This window comes from Xenopus tropicalis, chromosome 4 (genome assembly GCF_000004195.4).
Source record: "Xenopus tropicalis strain Nigerian chromosome 4, UCB_Xtro_10.0, whole genome shotgun sequence".
In the NCBI taxonomy this organism is placed as follows: Eukaryota; Metazoa; Chordata; class Amphibia; order Anura; family Pipidae; genus Xenopus; species Xenopus tropicalis.
In genome coordinates this window covers 68238059-68261348 of record NC_030680.2, presented here as the reverse complement: position 1 = coordinate 68261348, position 23290 = coordinate 68238059, and the positions used below count along the sequence as shown (strand labels likewise).

The window sequence follows — 23290 nt, the reverse complement described above, 5'->3', positions numbered from 1 at the left end:
AATTGACTTTGTTTTTTTTCCCATAATGTTTTCCCACAATTCCAGTTTAATTGCAGGAACATGTGGATTTTTGTTGGGTTCAATAGCTTCAGATATATTAAAACACAAGCAATTATAGTTGTGCAGTTTTAAGATGTAATTGTTCTCATTATTATTGCATAATTTCTGGCACTTGCTGTGTAAGATTCTTTATTTGCACATATGCTGTGCCTATTGATGCAGCCCATATTGGGAACCCTGAAATTAACACCATGTTCAGGTTGGCAGTAGCTACAGGGTCCCCCCATGTCCTCCTTGATTTATCAGACAGACTAGGAGGCACTTACATATGCAAGTGCAAGGAGCATATTTAGTTATACATTTATTGAACTGGAAGTTCAATTTTCTGATCTATTATTTCTCAGTGTAGCTTCAACACTAATACAATTGTTTGTACAGGAGATAACACTGGCTCAACCCCTGTGTTTGTCCCAATGAACCAGTTCACGTGGGGCTCTCATTCTCTAAATCGCAATTTTTCTTTTTTTTATTCTATTTCTTAAAATCACCACTCATTAACCTTAATACAAATCTCCACCATGTGTATAAGTTCAGTATGGCACAGGTACAGTGCCCTAAAAAATGCAAAATGAACACCACATAATGTGGACTGATGGTGGTAACACAACAGTGATTTCCTTTTAAATCAACTCATGGTGGAGTGATATCCCCCAAAATTTAAAAAGGACTCACTGTTGTGTTACCACCAACATCAATCCACACTACATGGTTTTAATTTTGTATCTTTATATCCATGCACCGAATTCTGTACCCCCCACCCCAGTTCTAGAAGAGCAGGGGGAGAAGCACAGGCTTACAGGTCGGAGGAACAGGAGGAGCAGGCCAGCAGGGGCCACAGCTGAGGTGGGCTGAGCCCATCAGGGTTTTTCACAGTCTCTCGCCGTCCCAGTCTGACCCCTACTGCTGCAGGGACCACTGACAGGATTCCCACCTGATGGAGGCATTGTTTACCAGTCTATAATTACCTAGTTGAGAAAAGGAAATTTAAATATAATCTTATTCACAAAGATAAATAAGATGTTTTTTTTGTAATGATCTTTGGGCATGTTAATCATATCCTTTCTTCCTTATGCACGTTTGAGATTAACCTGTCTTCATAAACTGTATATAGACTATTAAAATTACAAGGGCATGACATGGACCCTGAAACTGCTAAAAGGGGGCAGCAGAGGTCCATAAATGCCGAAGACCTGAAGAAGCTTTAAAAGATATAGAAAGTTCTAACAGCACTATTAGACATTAACAAGTAGAGGCTATCTGCAAAATGATTTGTTGGAATGATAGCCAATAAACACATTTCTGCAGCTAGTTCTGTATATGTAGCTTATCTGTGTTAATTATTGTTTGAATTTACACCCGATGCAGAGGTGTATTGCAACAATTGGCTTTCGTATTATTATTCATAATTTTTTTTTTTTTTGCTGTTAGTAGTTGTGGTAGTGGTAGTTACACTGTTAGAAAGTTCTATGGGGTCCCTTTGGCTGATTTGTGTGAAGTAGCACTATGCCTCACTTGTTACCTCGCTTGCTGAAAATGCCTTTCTGCCTTTTCCCAGTAAAGCACAATGGACAGTGAGCAATAAGTTGAACATAAGTCAGTTTGTGATTAACTAACTAGTATTCCATTACATTTCATGCTTGCCTAGTATTACATTTAGATCAGTCAGTGATGTCATAGTCACTGCTCAGTCTGCTTAGTCAAATGGGTTATTCAGCAGTTACACATACACATACAAACACCCCAATTAACATAGTACAGAAGTTACCAAATTATATAAAACAAGTTTATTATGGCCACCTAATAGTTACTTCTACCCACCCATACAAATGATTTCATATGTTGTAAATGACTTATTTCTGGTAAAGCAATTCTAACTTTTGATGTTGTTATCATCTAGATGTTTCTAATTAAATGCATTAGAACTATTAGAAAAGTTTTCCCAATACTGAAACTGAAAAGCACAGGATTAGAATTCCCACTTTGAACCTGGGATTGATTCATGATCTCTTTATTGAGTTTATTCAAATTATCTTTCAGTTCTCTGAGTATCTAATAGGTATGTTCATTTCTGATGGCAAGGGATTCTAGCATTTGGATTCTAATGAGTGTTGCATGTGGTGAAGAAAAGGATTTAAACCCTCTAATCTCACCTTTTCTTCATTTGAAGTAGTTGGCTGGTTTTCAGCATTTTCTTTTTAATTCTCTAAGGGGGTTGATTCAGTAAACCATTGTTAGTTTGAAAAGTATGTGATACTGTTAAATATACAAAATAATAAAAAGGGCTAATTACAAATTATCAAACAATAAAAACTGCAAAAGAAAGGTGTTTGCCTTCAACAAATGTGTATGTTTTCTTTTTTAAAGAATCCCACAAGCTACAGAAAATACCTTGAATTTTGGTGTAGGTGTTTAAAAATGGATGCTAGCAATCTCCCTTTTCAATATTACCTCAATGTACATTTAACACCAAAATGTTCTCTTAAAGACAGTTTTAAAATATTTTCTGTTTTTTACATCTAATGCACCTAACAAACAGTTTAGAGAATAACACAGTTATTGTTAGTGCACTTAATTCCCTTATTACTTGAAACAAAGAGATTTTTAGCAAAATGCAAACAGGCTTAAATCCAGCAATTAGAAATCCAAAGAAAATCCAAAGAAGCAATAAAAAATTCAAAATTTGCCATAAAATGGATGATAACAGATCCAGAAGAATTCTCATTTCCTTTTTTATATTCTTCTGTTGAATGAAAAAAACATTGAAGAACCTCTGCTTTTCCTTCAATAATAAGAAGTTATGAAAGTGACTTTGGTGTATCGGTATAGAGGTGATTCAGGGAGGGACTAGATAGGCTTCTCCTCTGGTTGCCATGGTGGAAGTGATTCCCTTTTGAGACAATAAGCAGAGCCAATGTTTCAGCTGAGAGCTTAACAGAATATCAAATTCTGCTGGGACAGCTATTCCAAGCGTTGCCTGGAGGCATTCTCATCTTATCCAATCCAGAGAGAATTACAAGGTAGAGTCTGGGTGTCAGGGCAGCATTATCCCTAGAAACATACAATACAAGTCTGACTGAAGACCTGAGTATAATCATTACTGTTGCATGGAAGTATTACAAAATGAAAATGAAAAATACTGTTGGAACAAAGATGGTCTTATGACTTATCAAAAGCTTTTCCATGCAACTATGCTGACAATTTCCTTATAGCTGAAAATCATTCTCATGTGGCTGTCTGAAACATGGCATGTAGCAAACAGTAAAATCATTTAGAATGCTCTTAAAATATTTAGTTATGTGTCAAATCACAAAATCTTAACACCATACAGAGAAAAGCTCAAGGTTCACCCAAAAACGGTGTTTGGACAGCATGGCTAATTCAGCCCATTTCGCTTTTTATGACCCTAAGGCTTATGTGACACCTGATGATTTTAGTTGGCATATTTCAGCTTTCTGAAAAGTGTCCACGGTCACTTCTGTGGTTCTCATTCACTTGAATAGGAAATGTGTGGTAAGGCAGAGCTATTGGTCTGAAAATGCTTGTTTTTTCACCTGAAATGTGCACTGTAACATGTTTTCCAATAAAAGTGAATGGGGGACGGGAGAGGCGTAGTGATGAGCGGCTCTGTCCCATTTCGATTTGTCCGCGTCTTTTTTGTCATCCGTGGCTATTTTTTTGTCGCCCGCATCTATTTTTTGTCGCCGCGGATATTTTTTGTCGCCCGCACTTTTTTTTGTCACCTGTACTTATTTTGCCACGACCGCGCCCATTTTGACGCGTGACAAAAAAATACCGCACAACAAATTTTTTCGATGCAAATTTTCACCGAAGTTTTGCAAAACAATTCACCGTCGAAATGCGGAAATTCACTGCCAATCCATGCCTGGCAAAAAAATGTGCTCATCACTAATGATTATATTTCATGTGGTTTGTTTTTAGGCCATGTACTCAGAAAAATACAGCCTGTGTACATATGCCTAGCAGACTCCACTATGAGCACTACTTCTACTCTTTAAATAGTTGCTTTCTTTTTCAGTCACTTCAGTCCAGGCCTTCGAGTGACACTGTCTATTTTCATCAGAGGATTCTGTCTGTGGGACATTTGGCCTTTAGACTAGGAGGGGTTACACAGTTGTCCATCAGTTGGCATGTCGGCCTGAACTCTGTTGGATGGTTCTCTCTCCACTGAGTGTAAAGCTAGAAAACTGTGATTTATTTTATTGTTTAAAAATGTGAATCCATATGAATAAATAAGGACTTGTTTCAGGGCAAAGATTTATGTCTAGATTGATTTCTGTTTCTCCTTAGGGAGGGGACTGGCATGCTGTTTATATCCCAGTGTATCTGTGGTCCTACTTAAGAATTTGATTAATAAAGCCATTTATGACTTTAGTGACACAGATGGGAGATAAAACAAGCACTGTTAACAGACTAAAATTTGTTCACTATAAAATAACTGCCAGGCCCCTCATGTCACTACATTACATCCCTGTAGCATTCCTCTTAGTCTAACCGTATTATTAAGCCATCTGCTGCCACCCTGCTCCTGTCCAGCTAAAGAACAGGGGGCTTACTTCCAGTCTTGGAACTTATGGAAGCTTTGGACAGTGAAGCTCATGGAAGCTTATGGGCAATGTTTTTGTTCATGTTGGGGAGATTTAACCTTCGCTTATAGGTTGGTCTCTAGTAAGCAAAGTCAGAGAAGGTGTAGCCCATCCAGGTTTAGGTATGTCTGGGTGATTGGGAGGTTTACATTGGTACAGGGATTGAAGGTGACTTCCTATCAGACTTAGGGGGGCATTCCTACATAGGTCTCTGGGGTACATTCCTACATAGGTCTCAGGGGTACATTTATTAAAGGAAAACTATACCCCTAAACAATGTAGATCTCTATAGAAATATACCTTATAAAACAGCTCATACGCACAACACTGCTTCATCTAAATAAACCTATTTTATAAAAACATGTTTTTTTAGTAGAAAGTACCAATGGGTAATACTACATAGAAAATGTTAATTTTAAGTACTAAGGATCGCCCCCTAGGATCATATGATTCACGGTGCACACAAACTAAGGCTCACATACATGCTAGGCCACATCAGAGCTGCATTGTTTCCTGTCAGAGAGCATACAGACTATCCCAAAATGGTGGCTCAAGGTAAAAGATGTAAAAGGACAATATTTACCTATATATATTTCAGTTTGGTAGGATTCTTTAATAGACCACTTAATAGGATTTAAACTGTTAGTTAAGTATTTATTTTATGGGTATAATTTTTCTTTAAAGAGATAAAACAGAGTACACCGCAGTTAATCATAGGCTCTCTGTTCATTTGTATAGGATTTTTAGCAGCATATTTTAACCCTTTGATAAATATTGCCCCATGGGAAGCTGGTGGCATAATGGCTTCGTATTATCAGAAAGGGCACACCCTAAAATTTAATGAGACTTGCTGGGTAATTTAATTTCAATATCTGCTGAATAAACCTTTACATAGAATAAACATGCAGGTGTTTTTGCAGCATAAGTGGAGTATACATTGAAGTTGTAGTTATTGGGCCAGCAAATAAAAAAACAGCGCATATTCGCCTTTGAGAATACAGAGAGAATAGTTATGCAGCGGCAGTGCGCGCCGCACAAAGGTAGAGGGCGCTGTAGCGTAACCTAGCAATGAGCTTTGTCACATGCACACGCATACTGCGCGCACTTCGCCTCCTCAGTATCTCGCACCTCATGCAGCCGGCCCGGACCTGGCTATTGTGCTCCACGTCATTTGCCCTTAGTTATACCCACAGCGCTGCATGCCAACACGCCCCTTTCAGAGCAGCCCGTTATGCCCTAACCCATTCGGCTTTCACTCTCCCAACTGCAGCAATTCCAACTTTCCTTACAACAAGGCGCTTGCCCAGCGAGCGGACACACACCTGCCCCAGCCGCATGGGCATAGGGGCATTCCGATGGCTCCATACTGGGCAGCAACTTGTGCCAGCTAAAGACAGCCCGCTGCTTGATCAGATATCCCTGTTCCCACAATACACTCACTATCCGAACTGCCGTCAGCACTTTGCCTGCAGGATTCAGGCAGAGCCAGAGGGTTTCTCCCATCACACACACAGGTGCAAGCGGATCCCATAGGCTGCCGCCTCTGATACAGGAGACAGAGGGAGAGAGTGGGGGCGCAGAAGGGCACCTGTGGGAGCTGCTACCAGTCATCCAGGTGAGTGCTGCTCCTTCGCACATTTCTCTAGAGCTCACTCTGTAATTGAGAGTCCATTAGTTAAATGCACTATGCAGACAGGAAAAAGTTCAGATGGTATTTGTTTCTATAGCTAAATCGGCGATGTAAAATAGTGGGGTGTGTTGTAGGGGCTGCTTGTAAACTTCTTCCTGCCCATTGTTAGAGGGGATCTCCATCCAAAAACTATTTTTGCATAATGAAAGAAAGTGTCATTCCAAGCAACTTTCCAATTTACATTCATTAAACTTTTGCTGTAGGTTTAACCTTATTTGTAAATCTAATCCTCACTAAATGATTTTTAATAGCAATTACATTTCTAAATAATTTTAAAAATATATTTTTTTTAATATATATGAAAAAGTTGTTTAAAATTACATTTTCTTTCATTATGCAAAGACATTTTTTTTTTTGGGGGGGGGGGGATCCGCTTTAAGTGACTGTATGTGCAACTGCAAACTTCTTACACCTCTCAGCAGTCCCATATCCACTTGGCACAGGGATTTCTAACCTGCAGCCATAAGCTCTTCTTATAATACAGTTGCTGATATATCATATAGGCTCCACAAACTTAACACAATTCCCAGTAGCAACTATTGATTATGTCAATAATGCAACTTATACACACTAAATCACTAAATAATATTCACTATTCCCTACTAAAATAAACAGTGTCACACAACCAGTGATCTTTCAGACATTTCTCTCTTGCTTAGGGTTACCAGATCTCTTGAAAATTCGGGGATGCATCTAGAAAATCCAGATAGAAAGACTGCACTGATTGCGATGTAATTTAAGTGCAACCCTACAGTATGCATTTATTTGTCACATCTCTGAATCTGATCTGGTAACCCTACTCTTGATTTAGTAAAGAAGAAATGGAAACTTTCGCAATACTTTATTAAGTACCAAAGGTGTAGGCAACAGAAGAAATACACTGAAGTAATATAGTACAGGTATGGGATCGGTTATCCGGAAACCCGTTATCCAGAAAGCCCCGAATTACAGAAAGCCTGTCTCCCATTGACTTCATTTTAATCAAATAATTCAGATTTTTATAAATGATTTCCTTTTTCTTTTTAATAATAGAACAGTACCTTGTACTTGATCCCAACTAAGATATAATTAATTCTTATTATATGCAAAATAATCCTATTGGGTTTAATTATTATTGATTTTTTAGTAGACTTAAGGTATGAAGATCCAAATTACAAAAAGACCCGTTATCTGGAAAACTCTTGGCCCTGAGCATTCTGGATAATGGGTCCTATACCTGTACTGCTTTTAAAATCTTTAAAAAGTCACTATATTTGGTTTTAAGGCTTTATATACAGCATTTTGTATTTCTTCTGATCAAAGATCAGATATTGTTATACCTGAGGGATAAGATGATTGGATAAACAATGTGGGCAAGTCTGGCCAAACTGCAATGGATTTTTAGTAAAACTAGAATAAGCAATGGCTCAAATGCTAGGGAGCAGAAGATGAAACCATTCTAGGAATCAATATGTAACGCTACTGAACTATAGGGCACCTTTGGTTTTGTAGTAATGGGTTTGCTGTTTAATTTCCATTTACTCCCTCTGGCACAGCGACCACTAGTGCAAAGATCTAGCTCAAGCTGGAAGGTCTGAAAGAAATTTAAATCAATGCAGTAAAATAGTTTATTTAAATTAAAAATGGAGCAATAATAGGCTTTCAAAGAAAGTTTTTCATTATGCTATTTTCTCCAGACTTCAACCAAAGTTGATTCACTTTAATTCTTATAAAAACCTGATACTGCACTGTAACTTTAGCTCCAATTGAAGTTTATAAGCCTAGGGCCCAGGGAAGGGGCAGACATACAGTTTTCCAAAGAACGTGGCATAGACCAAATTGTCTGTAGCCATTGTTTGTTTTCTGTGGGGTTTGTATAGAGGCACAGCAAATCTGGTAAGGATTTCTTTCAGCAAAGGCTTATCTCTCCCTCTCTGGAATCGTAGAGCTTTAAATGAAAGGCTTACTGACACCTGCTGCCTGGAAACCTATTTTGTATGAATATTGTAGCCAAGTGCCCAAAAGTCTAAGTATATCATGAATGAATAAAAAGGGTAGATTGACCAGACAATGGAGACCTTTGAAGTAGTATGGAAGTGTTAAGGTTACTTGCTGAAGTTATGCTTTTAGCATTTTAAACACTGAAATATTCATAGAAATTCCAGTTATGATATTATCTTAGTTGGATGCAGCCATTGTGCAACTGAGCAATGTATCCAAAGCATTTATTAATCAGAGATAGGCTAGTACAAACTATTTTTGGGATGGCCTCTCCTTTAGATGCATGACAACTCTCCTGAATACTGATTATTTGTAACTTGCTGCTGGTACCACTAGAGAATGACCTACTTAGACAATGGCTCATGAATGAGCATGAGTAGCAGCAACTGAAAGGGGGCAGCAGCAGTTGCTATACAGGTTTGGGATCGCTTATCCGGAAACCCAATATCCAGAAAGCTCCAAATTACGGTAGACCTGTCTCCCATAGACCCCATTTTAATCAAATAATACAGATTTTGAAAATTGATTTCCTTTTTCTCTGTAATAATAAAACAGTGCTTTGTATTTGATCCCAACTAAGATATAATTAATCCTTACTGGATGCAAAATAATCCTATTTGGTTTAATTAACGTTTTATTGATTTCTTAGTAGACTTAAGGAATGGAGATCCAAATTACAGAAAGACCCCTTATCCAGAATACCCTTATCCCGAGCATTCTGGATAACAGGTCCTATACCTATACTAATTCTAAGATTATCCTAATGAGTAAACTATGGGATAGGAGACACATTACAGCAGGACAGGATCACTTTATATCCATTTTGTCCAGCCTAATAAAAAAGAAAATTGTAAGGGTGCAGGTAATTGTACTTCACAAAACTGCTTCTACTGCTCATGGGCCATAGGATGGATTTGACCCAGGCTTTGCTCCCACTAAAGGTTAAATATGTCCAAGGACTATCAAACATTCTGTACTTACAATATATTAATACTTTTAGAACACTAAAAGCTTCTAAACTACCTTTTAACTAAATCACAAAATAAATACATACAAAATAAAGAAATGGTATGTTTTATCACAGAGTATATATTAACATTTTCCTTTCTTGCAAGTTATTATTGGAAAGTGGAAAAAACAAGGAGATTGTGATCACATGCCTGGCTTAATTATTTATAGGTGTACATCAATCAGGGAGTGTGGATAATTTATTTATAAATCATTGAGAATGGAAAACTGAAAGTCTCAGCTCAGATAATCCTTTTCTATTATGATGGGAACCTGCAGACAGACCATACTGTCTGTGAAGTTGAGGAGAGGGTATGAAAGTCACAGTGTTGGTTTTAATAGACACTTTTTATTGTAATCACTGTCACTTTTAACAGGGTACTTTTCTAAATTATGTATTTATGCCGTTTTCTTTCACCAGTGTAATTTCAGTTGTTTAAACACTTTTTCTTTTTCACGTTTTCTGTGAGCTTTTCCAAGGGAAACTTTTTTGTATCAGAAGAGGATATCAGGAATTAAGTCCTTGTCCTGGTAATGTTTTTGTATGTGCAATTAAACTAGTATAGTAGTAGTAGTAAGTAAGCACAGTACATCGCTGAAATGTATCCCATTATATATTTGTGTGTTTGTGTGTGTATATATATATATATATATATATATATATATATCTGCTATTTGTTCCGCCTTACATACAGGTACAGCTGATCAACCCATTGCAAATCATTTCCTGACAGCCAAACATTCATTTCCACAACTCCCCTCCCCCCAAGAAGGGGTGGTGACAGAAAATTGGATGTTTTGAAATTGGAGGCTTATATTTAAACTGGACACAGTGGCCCCACATGGCTTGAATTAGTTTTTTACCTTATTTATTTTTATTTGACATACAGTGATTGTGAAATATTATATATCGGTACTACATTGGACTTTGGGATCATGAGGACTAAGCCCTGTGTGGGTCTCTGGGTTACTAGGGGGCTGAATTTGATAACATTGCTGCCATCTTTCCGATGTTACAGACTTCAACAAAGATAATGCCGAATGAACTATTAATCTCTCTCATTATTATGAAATTTTTATATTACTAATTTTTGGAATTGTGAGCTACAGCATATGTCCATTCCTATTGACATACCTAGAGGTGCATGATGTGATTGGATTACTCATCTGTAGTAAAGTTGGTTATGTTCTGTTAAATATTGTCTTTCTTTGTGTCGACAAAGAGGCCACCCAGCTCCTTGTGGGAGTTGTTGGTTGGGTGGTCTTTCAGTGTCACCCTCTAACTATATGGCAGTTGCTGTATGTGTCTGGATTAATTGTACTCCAAGTACGGCCGGTTCTGTGTCATTGTGCGGCAGTGATATGCCCTCCTTACAAGGTAGCCATACATTTTTGGGCAGCTTACAATACTCTACTATACATAGGGGCACTGATACCCATGTTTTATGTGAATTACTCCTGATAAAGAAGAGGATTGGACATCCAATAGTGACTTAACTGCCTAACTAAATGGGAGTTGCAGTTTAACTACAGCTTGGGCAAGTAGCATATAATCCACCATATTTTCCATATTATAATAGATGCTGGCTAGCTGCCTTGATATCCACTCCCTGCCAGCTACACTGTGCCAGTTGGTGCTACCTTTTAACTGCTAAATTGTTCTTTGCTCATGGACGTTTGCTGTGCTACCTCTCAACATGGTTATTGGTTAGGTGATCAATCCTGTTGCGCCATTTCAGCTGGGCTCTTTGGACAAGCTGCTGTGCTCCTCACAATGATTTTCTATGAGTTCACGCCGGATGGCTGTGGCCTACAACACACTCTGATATTTTGCCCGTGGTATGATATGGTCTTGTTTCAACCATGCTTTCTACAATAACTCTTTAATAGTATTGACAGCATTGGTTACACTGTTTTGGATCTTCTTCAGTGTTTAGGGGTTTCCATAGTTACAATAGCCTTTTGGCGCCATTTTACTGAGTTTGGGAATTAAAGTGTTTGGTAAGGTGGGGCATATATATATATATATTTATATATATATATATATATTACATATATGTAATATATATATATTGCACACTGTACTTCTGTAGTTGATCAAAATGCCAATAATTCTGTCCAGCCTCCTGGAAATCATGTGCCTGTTGACCCAGGGGAACTCTAGAGTTATAGCTACCTTCATTCTGGTAGTAATTCCCAGGGTTTCTTTTGTCTTTACTATCTTTGTCTGTAGGAACAGCAGACTTGCGCCTATCATTGAAATGTCATGTTAACATCAAGAGGTGGAAATTAAGTATTTGTAAGGGAAATAAAATGGGAATGCAAACTTGTAGAAGGATTCAACAAAGCTTGAAAGAAAAATCATAAATTAACTATTGCTTTAATGGAATACAAGATCTGACAATCACCACTTTCCCTAAAACTGACCGCTTTTACATGTTTGCTTAGAAGCTGTTCTGACTACTGTAACAAGTGCAAATTAGCTGCTCAGTGTGGCTGCTCTTACAGTGCCACTTTACTGCTCACCCATTAAAAGAAATAGTATTTTATTAATGTAAACCCCTTATTTTTCTTCTACAACAAAATAACAATGGAAGCAAATGCAGCAAAATTTGTTTTATTGTACTATTGCATTATAAATAATGCATAGAATTCTGCTCTCTTTGGGTTGCACTTTACTTACCACCTTTTTAATATGCAACGTCCACTTGGCCAGAGATGCTACCTTGTTCTCAAGTGCAAATCATTCAAAATGACAAAAACAAATGCAAAATGTTTAATGGTGGATATTTAATGTAAACACAAATAAATGGAATTTAAAAACAAAAATTGTCTAATATATGAACATGTATTTTTTCAATTATACGTGGGATTAAAAGCATTACCTATATTTTTTTTAGTAAACTCCGATTTATAAAATTGTGAGATTATAGGTTACCTCGAAAAAACTCACCTAACTCTTTATTCATTCCTATTGGATTTTTAAAGCATATTTATCAAAGATTTATTTATCAAAGCGTATTTATCAACTTGTGAAAGTTATAGTTCGCCAGTTGATAAATGTGCTTCTAAAAATCACATAGGAATGAATAGAAAGTGGGTGAATTTTTCTCTTTAATTTCACATTTTGATAAATCAGCCCCCAAAAAGAAGATCCAAATAACAGAAAGACCCCCTAACTTGGAAAACCCCAGATCCCAAGCATTCCAGGTAATTGATCCCATACTTGTATAATATTATGCTTGCAGATGAATGTATAGAAACATAGTATTACTTTGTGTTTTTCTACATCTTTTCCCAATAAAATAAACAAGTAACACTTCTAGTTTAAAATATGAAGCAAGTTCTAGTGCCCTTTTGAAAATTCCAGAAATGCCACGTGTGCCAATTTACCAGTCTCCTGCAGGAGTTTCTTTGATTGCATGCTGAAACGTTAATGTCATATATCAAGCCTTTGACATTATAAGGTAGTGCATGCCCTTTAGGCTGAAACTCACTATTTCCTAAGTACAAGCTGTTAGTTATTACATGCCCTATTGCCTTATTGAGTTGCTTCTGCAGCTTTATAAAGCAGCACTGAATATTACAGAGCAAAGCAGGGGGGGGATATACTGATGTATGTGTTTTGCCTTTAAAAGTTTTACTCCAAAACTATGTGATTAAAAAAAATATACTATTTCTATATTAATTGTTCGTAAGCCAAGGCGCATTCATGCTGCGGAGAAAATGATGAACTGCAGACATTAAATCGGTTCACAATTTCGCATTTTAATTGTTCTTAAATTCAACATATTTATCACTGGAGAGCAGCAAAATAAGAAAAATAAATGTAATTCTTTCTGTAGCCTACAGACTGATTGTGTTTGTTGGATTGTTGCAAGAACGGGGATTTGTGAAACAAATACATATTATTCTGCTCTGTGCTGATTTCCTACACAAGAGAAAAGTGTTGGCACCAGAATTACTGTTCTGCGCTCTATAAAGAAAGCATTTTAATTATGTTTACTCTTAAACATTTCAGATATGTCAGATAACATGACATTTTTACAGTATGTGAAAAAATAAGTCATCAATTCCTTTGCACAAGATTTGTTCAGAGGTCTTACAAAATGATTGGTTTGCTCATTCTTGATGAGTGTGTAACCCATGGGAGATAATGTGTTAGCTAAAAATATATATGCAGATCTGCAAATATTAGCTTCACAGTTTTATTGCTGCTTTTGCTCATTCAGTGAAATTACAATTTCTGAAATGTATTTTCATAAGAAATAGCAGATTAATATTGATCATTACAGTAGTTCTTTACTTTTGGTTACTCAATTGCACCAATAGCAGGCTCTTTTAAAAATATATAATTTTGTTACAGAGATTGTATTAATGGCTCCTCTACACTTCACTGAGTTTGGCCAACAGCTAATTTTTCTATAAAAAAAAAAGATGCACCATACTGCAAACTGAGTTCAGTATCTGAAGTTAGGGATCATGGTGCTAATTTACTAATGTTTGTGCTTAATCATCCCATTGGAGTTACCCATAATAACCAATGAGCGCTCTGCTTTAGTTTTTAAACTTGTGGCAAATCTCTAATTGCTAATGGCAATGGGAAACTACACTTGTAAAATGTAAAATGTAGATTTTATTTTGATAAATCAGTCCTTGTGTGTCCCTGAAACACTGGTCTCATTCATGATTTTGCTTCTGTTCCCTTACAAGCACTTTTATTCCATTTACACTAAAGTAAAAGGAATAAAAAGAAAAATCAACATGTTTCACACAAGGGTAAGGTTATTATATGGTTCCTGGTGTATCAGTTAAAGAAATTTTGCATACCGCAGACTATTTATGGAACTGTATGAACTGTCAAAAATGCAGAACAATTCACTGCTGCACTGAGGAACCATCCCACCTGCTACTGCCATTTTCTAAAGCTACAAGACTACAACTCATCTGCTAATGGCAAAACTCACCTCATTTCTACTGATTATATGCATGGTGCTCCCCAAGGTAGTCTCTTCCTTTAGCTCCCCCTGTTGTCTGTCCATATTCCATCCACATATCCTCCTCCCTGCTCCCATCTACGCACTCTAGCTATTTCACCCTTTATAACTACTTCCAACACCTTTGTCCCCTGGTTACTGTCCGTACGTGGAGGGGCACTCATTTTAAATCCTCTGCTCACATCTTTTCACTCTTTTTCCTACTGTTGCTGGCTGCAGGGGATGTCTCTCCAAACCCCGGGCCCTGCTCCATACATACTTATATTCGTCCTCGTCCTTCTGTCCTGATCCTTAAAGCCTTTCATTCCTCTGGTGTTTCTAACTTTATTCAGGTTACCACTTTTCCCTCTTCTGCTTTCTTGTGCCCTCCTTAATGTCCGTTCCTTAACTAACAAAGCTACACTAATCCATGATCTGTTCTGCTCTAAACCATTTCATCTCCTCGCACTAACAGAAACCTGGCTTTTGCAGAATGATACCGCCACTGTAGCTGCACTCTCTCATGGTGGTCTGTTTTTTTTTCCACACCTCCCGGGCCACTGGACGCAGTGGGGGATTTGGAATTCTCCTCTCCTCCTGTTGTTGGTTCGCATCTATTCTCATTCCTCCAGCTTTTTCGTTTATCTCATTTGAGGTGCATACCCTTCAAATCTTCCATCCTCTCTCTGTACGGGTAGCTGTCATTTACAGGCCCCCATCAGCCTCCTCCTCTGCTACCTTCCTTTCTGATTTTGAAACCTGGCTCTCTTTTTCCTCTGTACTGACGGCCCTGCAATCATCCTTGGGGGACTTCAACTCCCACATTAATGATCCCTTGCAACTCTGGCCCTCAAGTTTTCTCCGCCTAACCTCCTCCTTGGAACTCCAGCAGTGGACAAACACTCCGACTCATAAGGATGGCCACTTTCTGGATTTAGGCTTTACCAAAAATCTGTCCTTTTCTGATTTTAACAGTGTCCCCTTCTCTGACCATCACCTGGTTACATGTTCTGTCTCTCACTCTCCTTCCCAACCTGCTCCTTTCCCCACTGTATTAATTTGAAATACACGTGACGCTGATTTCTTCATGAACAACGTGGAGTCCATCCACAAGCAGATCCCCCCCCCTCTACAAATACTAACCATCTCCTTCTTCCTCAGCCCCCTTCTGCATGTCTTAGGTTTTTTGGTCCTGTAACTGTCTCCGAAGTCTCCCTGCTTCTTTTGTCAGCTCTGCTCACCACTTGCTCTCTTGACCCTCTTCAACTCTTCTCTGACTTCTGGAAGTTTCAAACAGGCCTGTGTCAAGCCTATCCTTAAAAAGGCCACACTGGACCCATCCTGTCTCTCTAACTAATCGTCCTGTCTCACTTCTACCGCTTGCCTCCAAAATCTTAGAGCGTATTGTCTTCTCCCATATTACTAACTTTCTTAACGCCCATAATTTATTAGACCCACGGCAATCTGGTTTTTGGCCTGTGCACTCTGCTGCACTCTGCACTTGGCTGCTTTTGATACTGTCGACCTCTCCCTCCTGAGTCCCCTTCTGCATTCGATTGGTATTTGTAGTAAGGCTGCATCCTGGATTACTTCTTATCTCTCTTACCATTCATTCACTGTCTCCTATGCTAACAAAACCTCATCTTCTTAATGTGGGGGTACCTCAAGGCTCTGTACTTAAGCCATTGTTGTTCTCCCTCTACACGCTGTCTTTGGGAGATCTTATCCGTTCATTCAGCTTTAAATATCATCTGTATGCTGATTTTTCAGAGACTCAAATGTCTAACTGCCTCCTGGCCATCTCCAATTGGATGGACCAACGCCACCTCAAACTGAACCTAACAAAAACTGAACTAATGATCTTTCCGCCTAAGCCTGGTCCTACCCCCCCCTTACTATCTCTATTGATGGCACCCTCATCAATCCTGTCGATTCGACGTGTTGTTTGGGGGTGATCTTTGACTCCTGTCTCTCCTTCTCTGACCACATTAACACCACTGTCAAAACCTGTCACTTTTTGTTACGCAATATTGCCAAAATCCATCCCTTTCTACTGCAACAGCTAGGCTGCTCATGCATGCCCTTATCCTATCCTGACTTGACTACTGTAACCTGCTACTATCCGGCCTCCCTAACTCCCATCTTTCCCCCCTACAGTCTATATTACAAATACTTCTGCCAGAATTCTCCTCCTCTCATCCATGAGAGTTCAGGCCCTTCCCCTGCTAAAGTCCTCATTGTGGCTTCCTATTAAACAAAGAATATCTTACAAAGTCCTTCTCTTAACCTTCAAAGCTCTCCATTCCTCGGCTCCTCACTACATCTCTTCTCTTGTGTCTCCGTACATTCTTGGCTGACTCCTTCGTTCCTCGCAGAGCAATCGTTTGGTTGCGCCCTCCACTACTACTGCTGTTTCCCGCCTTAAACCATTCTGCCTTGCTGCCCCTTACATTTTGAATGCCCTCCCTGATTTCCTCAGGAGAGAAGCCTCACTCAGTCTTTTAAAACTAAACTTAGACTACCTTTTGGAGCACTCGCCCAGCACCTGATCTGGGAACTAGCACTTATATTGTAGTGTCACCAACTGTGACCTACAGCACTTATGTTTGCCTATTTGTGTCTATAAGCTACACTCCCATATAGTTTGTAAGCTCTACGGGGCAGGGACCTCCATCCTCTTGTGTCTTTGTCTCTTAACTTGTTGCAACTGTATGTATCTTGTATTTATTGTTATATTTTGTATTTATCTATTATCTTAATAACCCCTGTTTGTATTAATGTATTCTACTGTACAGCACTGCATACATAAGTAGCGCTTTATAAATAAAGATGTACATACTATTTCCAGAAGGATGAAAGTCCACAGCCTTCTTGAAAGGTTACCAAGTATATGCTACATATTGTATACAAGGGGATGGAGGGCTTCAACTTAATCTGTAGTTTAGCTACTATCTTAGTTTTGTGGTCAACCCTTGAGCATCCTGATCCAAAAATGCATTGACTATGTACATATGGCTATTATATAATCATATTCACAGAGATGCCTCATTTCACAGAGATGGAAAATCCTGAAGAACTTTTATTTGCAGTACATTCTATCTGCTTCTTTTGATCACATCATGTGTCCTTTCTCATGGAAGATAACATTTTGGTTGATATTTTAATCATATGGCCAATTATATTGATCTCACTGATAATGTTGCGTTTGTGATATTGTGTTGCACAGCCTGTCTAAAAGGTTTGGTAATTCATTATGTACTCAGTTGTCTGCCACCCATATCCCCTCATTGTAAGAAAACACATATTTTGATTTACATTGTGTTCATAACATTCTGTTACGGTTGTCATTATATATCAATAGGTGCTGTTGAAAAGCATTTTTAGATGTTGTTATAATTTGCAGCCCATATGTGACCTTTTGGTAATAGGTGATATTTTGTTTTGTACTGTATTTATTGCATTACCCTTCTTGGTATAAATATATAGGCATGTACTGTAGTATGTTGCTTTCAAGGTTCTATTAAGAGACAGCACTAGAAATATTAAACCTAAAATTGCATTTCAGTGGATTCCAATGAACTGCCCATTGGTTGCCACACGCTGTGCAAATAGCTTTTGACATTCACTGTCTAGCTCGAATTTTTGTGTCCTTCGACTCTGGATTTTTCATTGTCAAACAAGTGACATATTAAACATAGTTTAAGAGTGAAATTATAGCAGAAACATTACTGCTACATAGCAGAAAATGACATTAAAGACACTTGCTTATGATAAGTCAGCTAAATTGCAGCCAAATAGCATGGCTACAGTCACTTCTTTAAACTGAGCATCATCATATCTTTGAAAAATGCTCAAAATCTCAATGAAAAGTCTGGGAATTGTCACTTCGCAGAAAAGATGCAAAATGCTGAAACATTGCAAGCCTGTCAAGCCACAAGTGCCTATATATTGTAAAGTACCCATTAGAAATAATGAAAGTGCTTTTGATGAAGTGGCTCTTTGGCTACAGCATGTGTTAATCACTGTTTTAGTCCTGGTGCCTGGGGATCATGATATATTTTGATTTTAATATGGATCAATAACATCTTTTCACATACTTTTTCAACCTTTACCAAAGTGGCTTCCATTGATTTGATGGGCTCCTTTTATTGTGCTCATTTCTACAAACAGATCACAAATGTTTAATGTCTACGCCTTTGGTTCAGTATAGCCAATCCCCTTCAGCCTAAGGGCAACTGAGATTTTCCTCTAATTTTTTTTTTTAAAAAAGCAACTCAGTGAAAATGCATTTTAATTTTCTTCTAAAACTGTCATTCGCCAATGTAGTTGTAACTCGGCTGCAAACATGGCACTAGGTAACTGCATTTCATGGAAAAAATACTTGCCTGCATATGATCTTATCTTTCTTCACTATAAACATTAAAATTAAACATCATTGTTGTTAGCCAAGCCAGCAAAATATTTCCCGATGTGGCAACCCTCAATAGAGCAAGAAAGAAGAATTTTACTAAGCCTTTTAAATGTTGCTTTAAATGATTGTGTTACAGTGTCCTGCAGTATTGGCTTTACTGAAGACACAGGCAAAAGTTGGAAGCAACATTTTCTGAGCATCACATCTCAGCTGTAGAAGTCCCAGTGTCCAATCACCGGCACTGACTGTACAGTAATATTTTCTGGTGTACCTAAAGCAGGTCATAGCATGGCTTAACTAGAAACTAATGGGGTTGGCCAGATCAGGGCCATAGTATGGTTTGAGATCATGGTCACAGAGACTTATAACTAAATGGTTGTAGTTACTAGGTGCCGCTCCGTTCATTTCAAAAAGTATGTTGAAAGCAAATGTTGAAAGGTAAGAAATGTGTTGTTTCTCTGAACAAAACAAATAAATCATTATGAGATCTGTGTGTTGTTATGAAACACTTGAGGGGTAAAGTCATAATTATTAATGTACAAGTGTAAAATTGATTGAGAAACAAAAATTGATTTAAGAAGCTTGAAAATATAGTAGGAACAAACTAGCAGGAGTTCTGTCTCAGCAGCATCCACGGTATTTAAACTAACCTAGGAAAATTAATTCTTTATATCAAGGTTGCCATAAGAGTGTCGCAAACAATAGAAGCAGGCACAATGACTTTATGCTTTGTGTTCTATGAACAGTGGCGGGTAATAAATCAGTTGATCTTTCTAATGTCTTTTTAGAATGGACTCGCTAGGAATTCATAGATCTGTATGGAAAATATATTGGGAGTATGTGGCAACATCACATTATGTTGGAGCAAAATAGGCATTGTCTTGTAGTTTATCTCTTTTATAGCATATCCTTGATATTAAGTTTACTGTAAATACCTCTCTGCAGAAACTGCATGATGGCAGGTTATTTATTCTTCACTGGATTTAGTGATAACTTTTTATGGGTTGGTATAAAAGTTATTGATGTATTACAGCCACCTGCAGAAGATTTATACTTTGCCCAAAGTTAATATAAATATATATATATATATATATATAGAACGTTTCGTGTGTCTGCAAGGAAACCCATAGACGTACATCTTGCATCATTGCAGCTAGAACACTACATAAAAGGAGAAGGAAAGCCTAAGTCACTTGGGGGTGCCAAAATGTTAGGCGTTGGCGCATTGCGCATGCGTATTAGAATGAAAAGCCGAACTTTAACAACAAAGTCGGCTTTTCACTCTACTGCGCATGCACTGGCCCAGGTATTTCGCCGCTGAAGAAATGCGGAAGAAGGAAGTGCTCGTTGCAGGTACCCCGGGCTGGTGCGGTTTTCTCCTAACAGGGGCACCAGCCCAGGGTACAAGGTAACTGATTAAAGTCACTTGGGGGTGCCTAACATTTTGGCACCCACAAGTGACTTAGCCTTTCCTTCTCCTTTAATGAGACTTAATGCATCATTTTGCCTGCTTGGACCCTCTGCCTGCATCATTCCTGCAATTTAGTTTACCACCAAAGGAAAGAATGTCAAAGAATGGGTAATTCAGACACATCCACACTCTTCAAACCACAGCCCCTGAGAAACAAAAGGCAGAACTTAATTAATTGGCTGATGTGACCTAGCATGTATGTGTTCATTGGCTTGTTTGTGTGCACTGTGCATCCTATGATCTCAGGAGGTGGCCCTTAATTCTTAAAATGGCATTTTTCTATTTAGGAGTACCCAATAGCACATACTGCTAAAAAAGTATATTTTTATGAAAATGGTTTATTTAGCTGAAGAAGGGTTTTACATATGAGCTTGTTTATGCATTGTATTTATATCTATGTATTTATATATTTTTATAGAGAACTACATTGTTTGGGGGTATAGTTTTCCTTTAAAGCTTACATTTTAAAAAAACTATATGTTAATTATACACCTTGTTGGAGAGACACTTTGTTGCAAATGGTTGCTTTGTAATGTACAAAACCCATTATCTAGAACAGTGCTGTCCAACTTCTGTGGTACCGAGGGCCAGAATTTATTCCAGCCTACATGGTGGAGGGCCAATAATGAAAGCCAATTTTGAACACTCTCCCTTTTTTAAACCACACCCACTTAAAACCCCACCTGTGTTATCATATGACCATACCCATATTAATGGTGGTAGTACAGCAAAAACCTGCCATACTCTGCCTGCCCTACACTGCCTATGCGTGCCATACTCTGCCTGCCCTACGCTGCCTGTGTTTGCCATACTCTTATCTGCCCTATGTTGCCTGTGTGCCATACTCTGCCTGCCCTATGTTGCCTGTGAGCCATACTCTGCCTGCCCTATGTTGCCTGTGAGCCATACTCTGTCTGCCCTACCCTGCCTGTGTGTGCCATACGCTATCTGCCCTATGTTGCCTGTGCGCCATACTCTGCCTGCCCTACCCTGCCTGTGTGAGCCATACTCTGCCTGCCCTATGCTGCCCATGTGCCATACTCTGCCTGCCCTACCCTTCCTGTGTGTGTCATACTCTGTCTGCCCTATGCTGCCTGTGTGTATGGGCATGTTTACTGATGAATGCAGAGGGATTCTTTTGAATCATATTTTCTGCAAGTTGGTAGCTGCATCGGTCTGAGTGCTGCATCCAAATATACTGTATCCTTGATATTTTTTATTTGCTACACCACATTATTATATATGTATATGCTTTACCTTTTGATTGAAGCCTGGAAATGTGAAATTGCTTAATTTCAGTACAGGTATGGGATCCCTTATCTGGAAACCCGTTATCCAGAAAGTTCCAAATTACGGAAAGGTCATCTCCCATAGACTCCATTATAAGCAAATAATTTTAATTTTTAAAAATGATTTCATTTTTCTCTGTAATTATAAAACAGAACCTTTTCCTTGATCCCAACTAAGATATAATTAATCCTTATTGGAGGCAAAACAAGCCTATTGAGTTTATTAAATATTTAAATTAGTTTTAGCAGACTTAAGTTATGGAAATCCAAATTATGGAAAGATCCCTTATCCAGAAAACCCCAGGTCCTGAGCATTCTGGATAACAGGTCCCATGCCTATACAGGGAAATTTAAATCTTTGCATATCATAGTTATATTCCTGTACTTACCAAGCAAAACATGTTTAGGGTGGGCTTTACCATGTGCTGTTGTAATAAAAGATTGTTATAAAAGATCACATGATAGCTTTTATTTACTTATTGTGTGGTTGTATGCTGTTGCTTGTACAGGTATAGGACCCATTATCCAGAATGCTTGGGACCAAGGGTATTCCGGATAAGGGGTCTTTCTGTAATTTGGATCTCCATACCTTAAGTCTACTAAAAAATCAATAAAGCATTATTTAACCCTTTAAGTGCCAAGGGACGTAGATTCTACGTCCCAGGTACCAAGGGACCAAAGTGCCATGGGACGTAGAATCTACGTCCAATGGCACTGTCGGGTTTACAAGCGCTGCGCTCGCTTTTAAAGCAGCGCAGCGCTTGTAAAGCCTTCACAACCCCCTAGGCAACGAGCGAATAAGGACATACTCACCGATCCGGTCGCCCAGCCGCACCGATCGTCGCTCCAGCCAATGACAGCAGTGGACACGCATTGATGACGTGTCCACTGCTGTCCCTTTAAATAGCGCCGCCTACTGTCGGCTCCCTCACTCCTGCTGCGCACGTTGGACCGGATGGAGCTCCCCTGCTGCCTGCCTGCTGGATTTATCGACCCTGATCGCCTCTGATCGCCTGCCTGCCTTGGGTAAGCTGAACTACAACTCTCTACCACTGTTTATTTTGCTTATTTCTATCTCAACTGTCTAAAAATTTTTTTTTTTTTTTTTCAATTTTTTCTTCTATCTTTGTCATTATTACACTTTTGTACACATACACACTTATTTACAACTTTCCCAAGCACACACAGACACTTACACACACACTTACACTTACACTTTTTTTTTTTTTTTTTTTTTTTTTCTTTCTTTCTTTTCTTTTCTTTCTTTCTTTGCTTTCTTTGGCAGTCTTTTTTTTTTACTAAAACTTTATTTCTGATCTTGCTCTATAATTATCTGATTTATTTGGTTGCATTTTAGTGTTTTTTTGGCATTTTCATAATTGATTTCTGTTTTTGAATTATTCTATTGCACTGTAACTTTTTTATTGCTATTGGGTGCTGAATTTGCAGTGACGTTGGTGGATCCAGGGCTCTGACCACCGATTTCATTGCAATTATTGTTCTTCTGTTGGTTTAGGTGGTTTTATTGGATTTTACTGATTTTATGGTGTTTTATCTTTGCATTGTTCTTTGTGTGTTTAGTGCCCCTAAAAGGTTGCTTTTGCAGTGACATTGGTGGATCCAGGGCTCTGACCACCGATTTCATTGCAACTATTGTTCTTTGATTGCTTTTAGTGGTTTTATTCCATTTTAACTTCATTTGATTTCAGTTGTTCTAGAAAGGTCCAGAGGTGCTAAGATTGTTCTGGTAGTTTCTATTGCCAAGGGTTAGGCTGATGCCACACATGGCGTAGGGCTGATT

The 23290-nt window shown here is 38.4% G+C and overlaps 1 protein-coding gene across 2 annotated transcripts in view; it reads left to right on the top strand.

The window, feature by feature from the left end:
- The first annotated feature begins 5739 nt into the window (after positions 1-5739).
- chst8 (carbohydrate (N-acetylgalactosamine 4-0) sulfotransferase 8) overlaps positions 5740-23290 on the top strand; it is a 259379-nt gene continuing 241828 nt past the window's right edge. Inside the window, exon 1 of one of the 2 annotated variants that reach the window (XM_018093095.2) lies at positions 5740-6279. The gene's annotated coding sequence lies outside the window, so the exon portion shown is untranslated. 2 annotated transcript variants of the gene reach the window in all.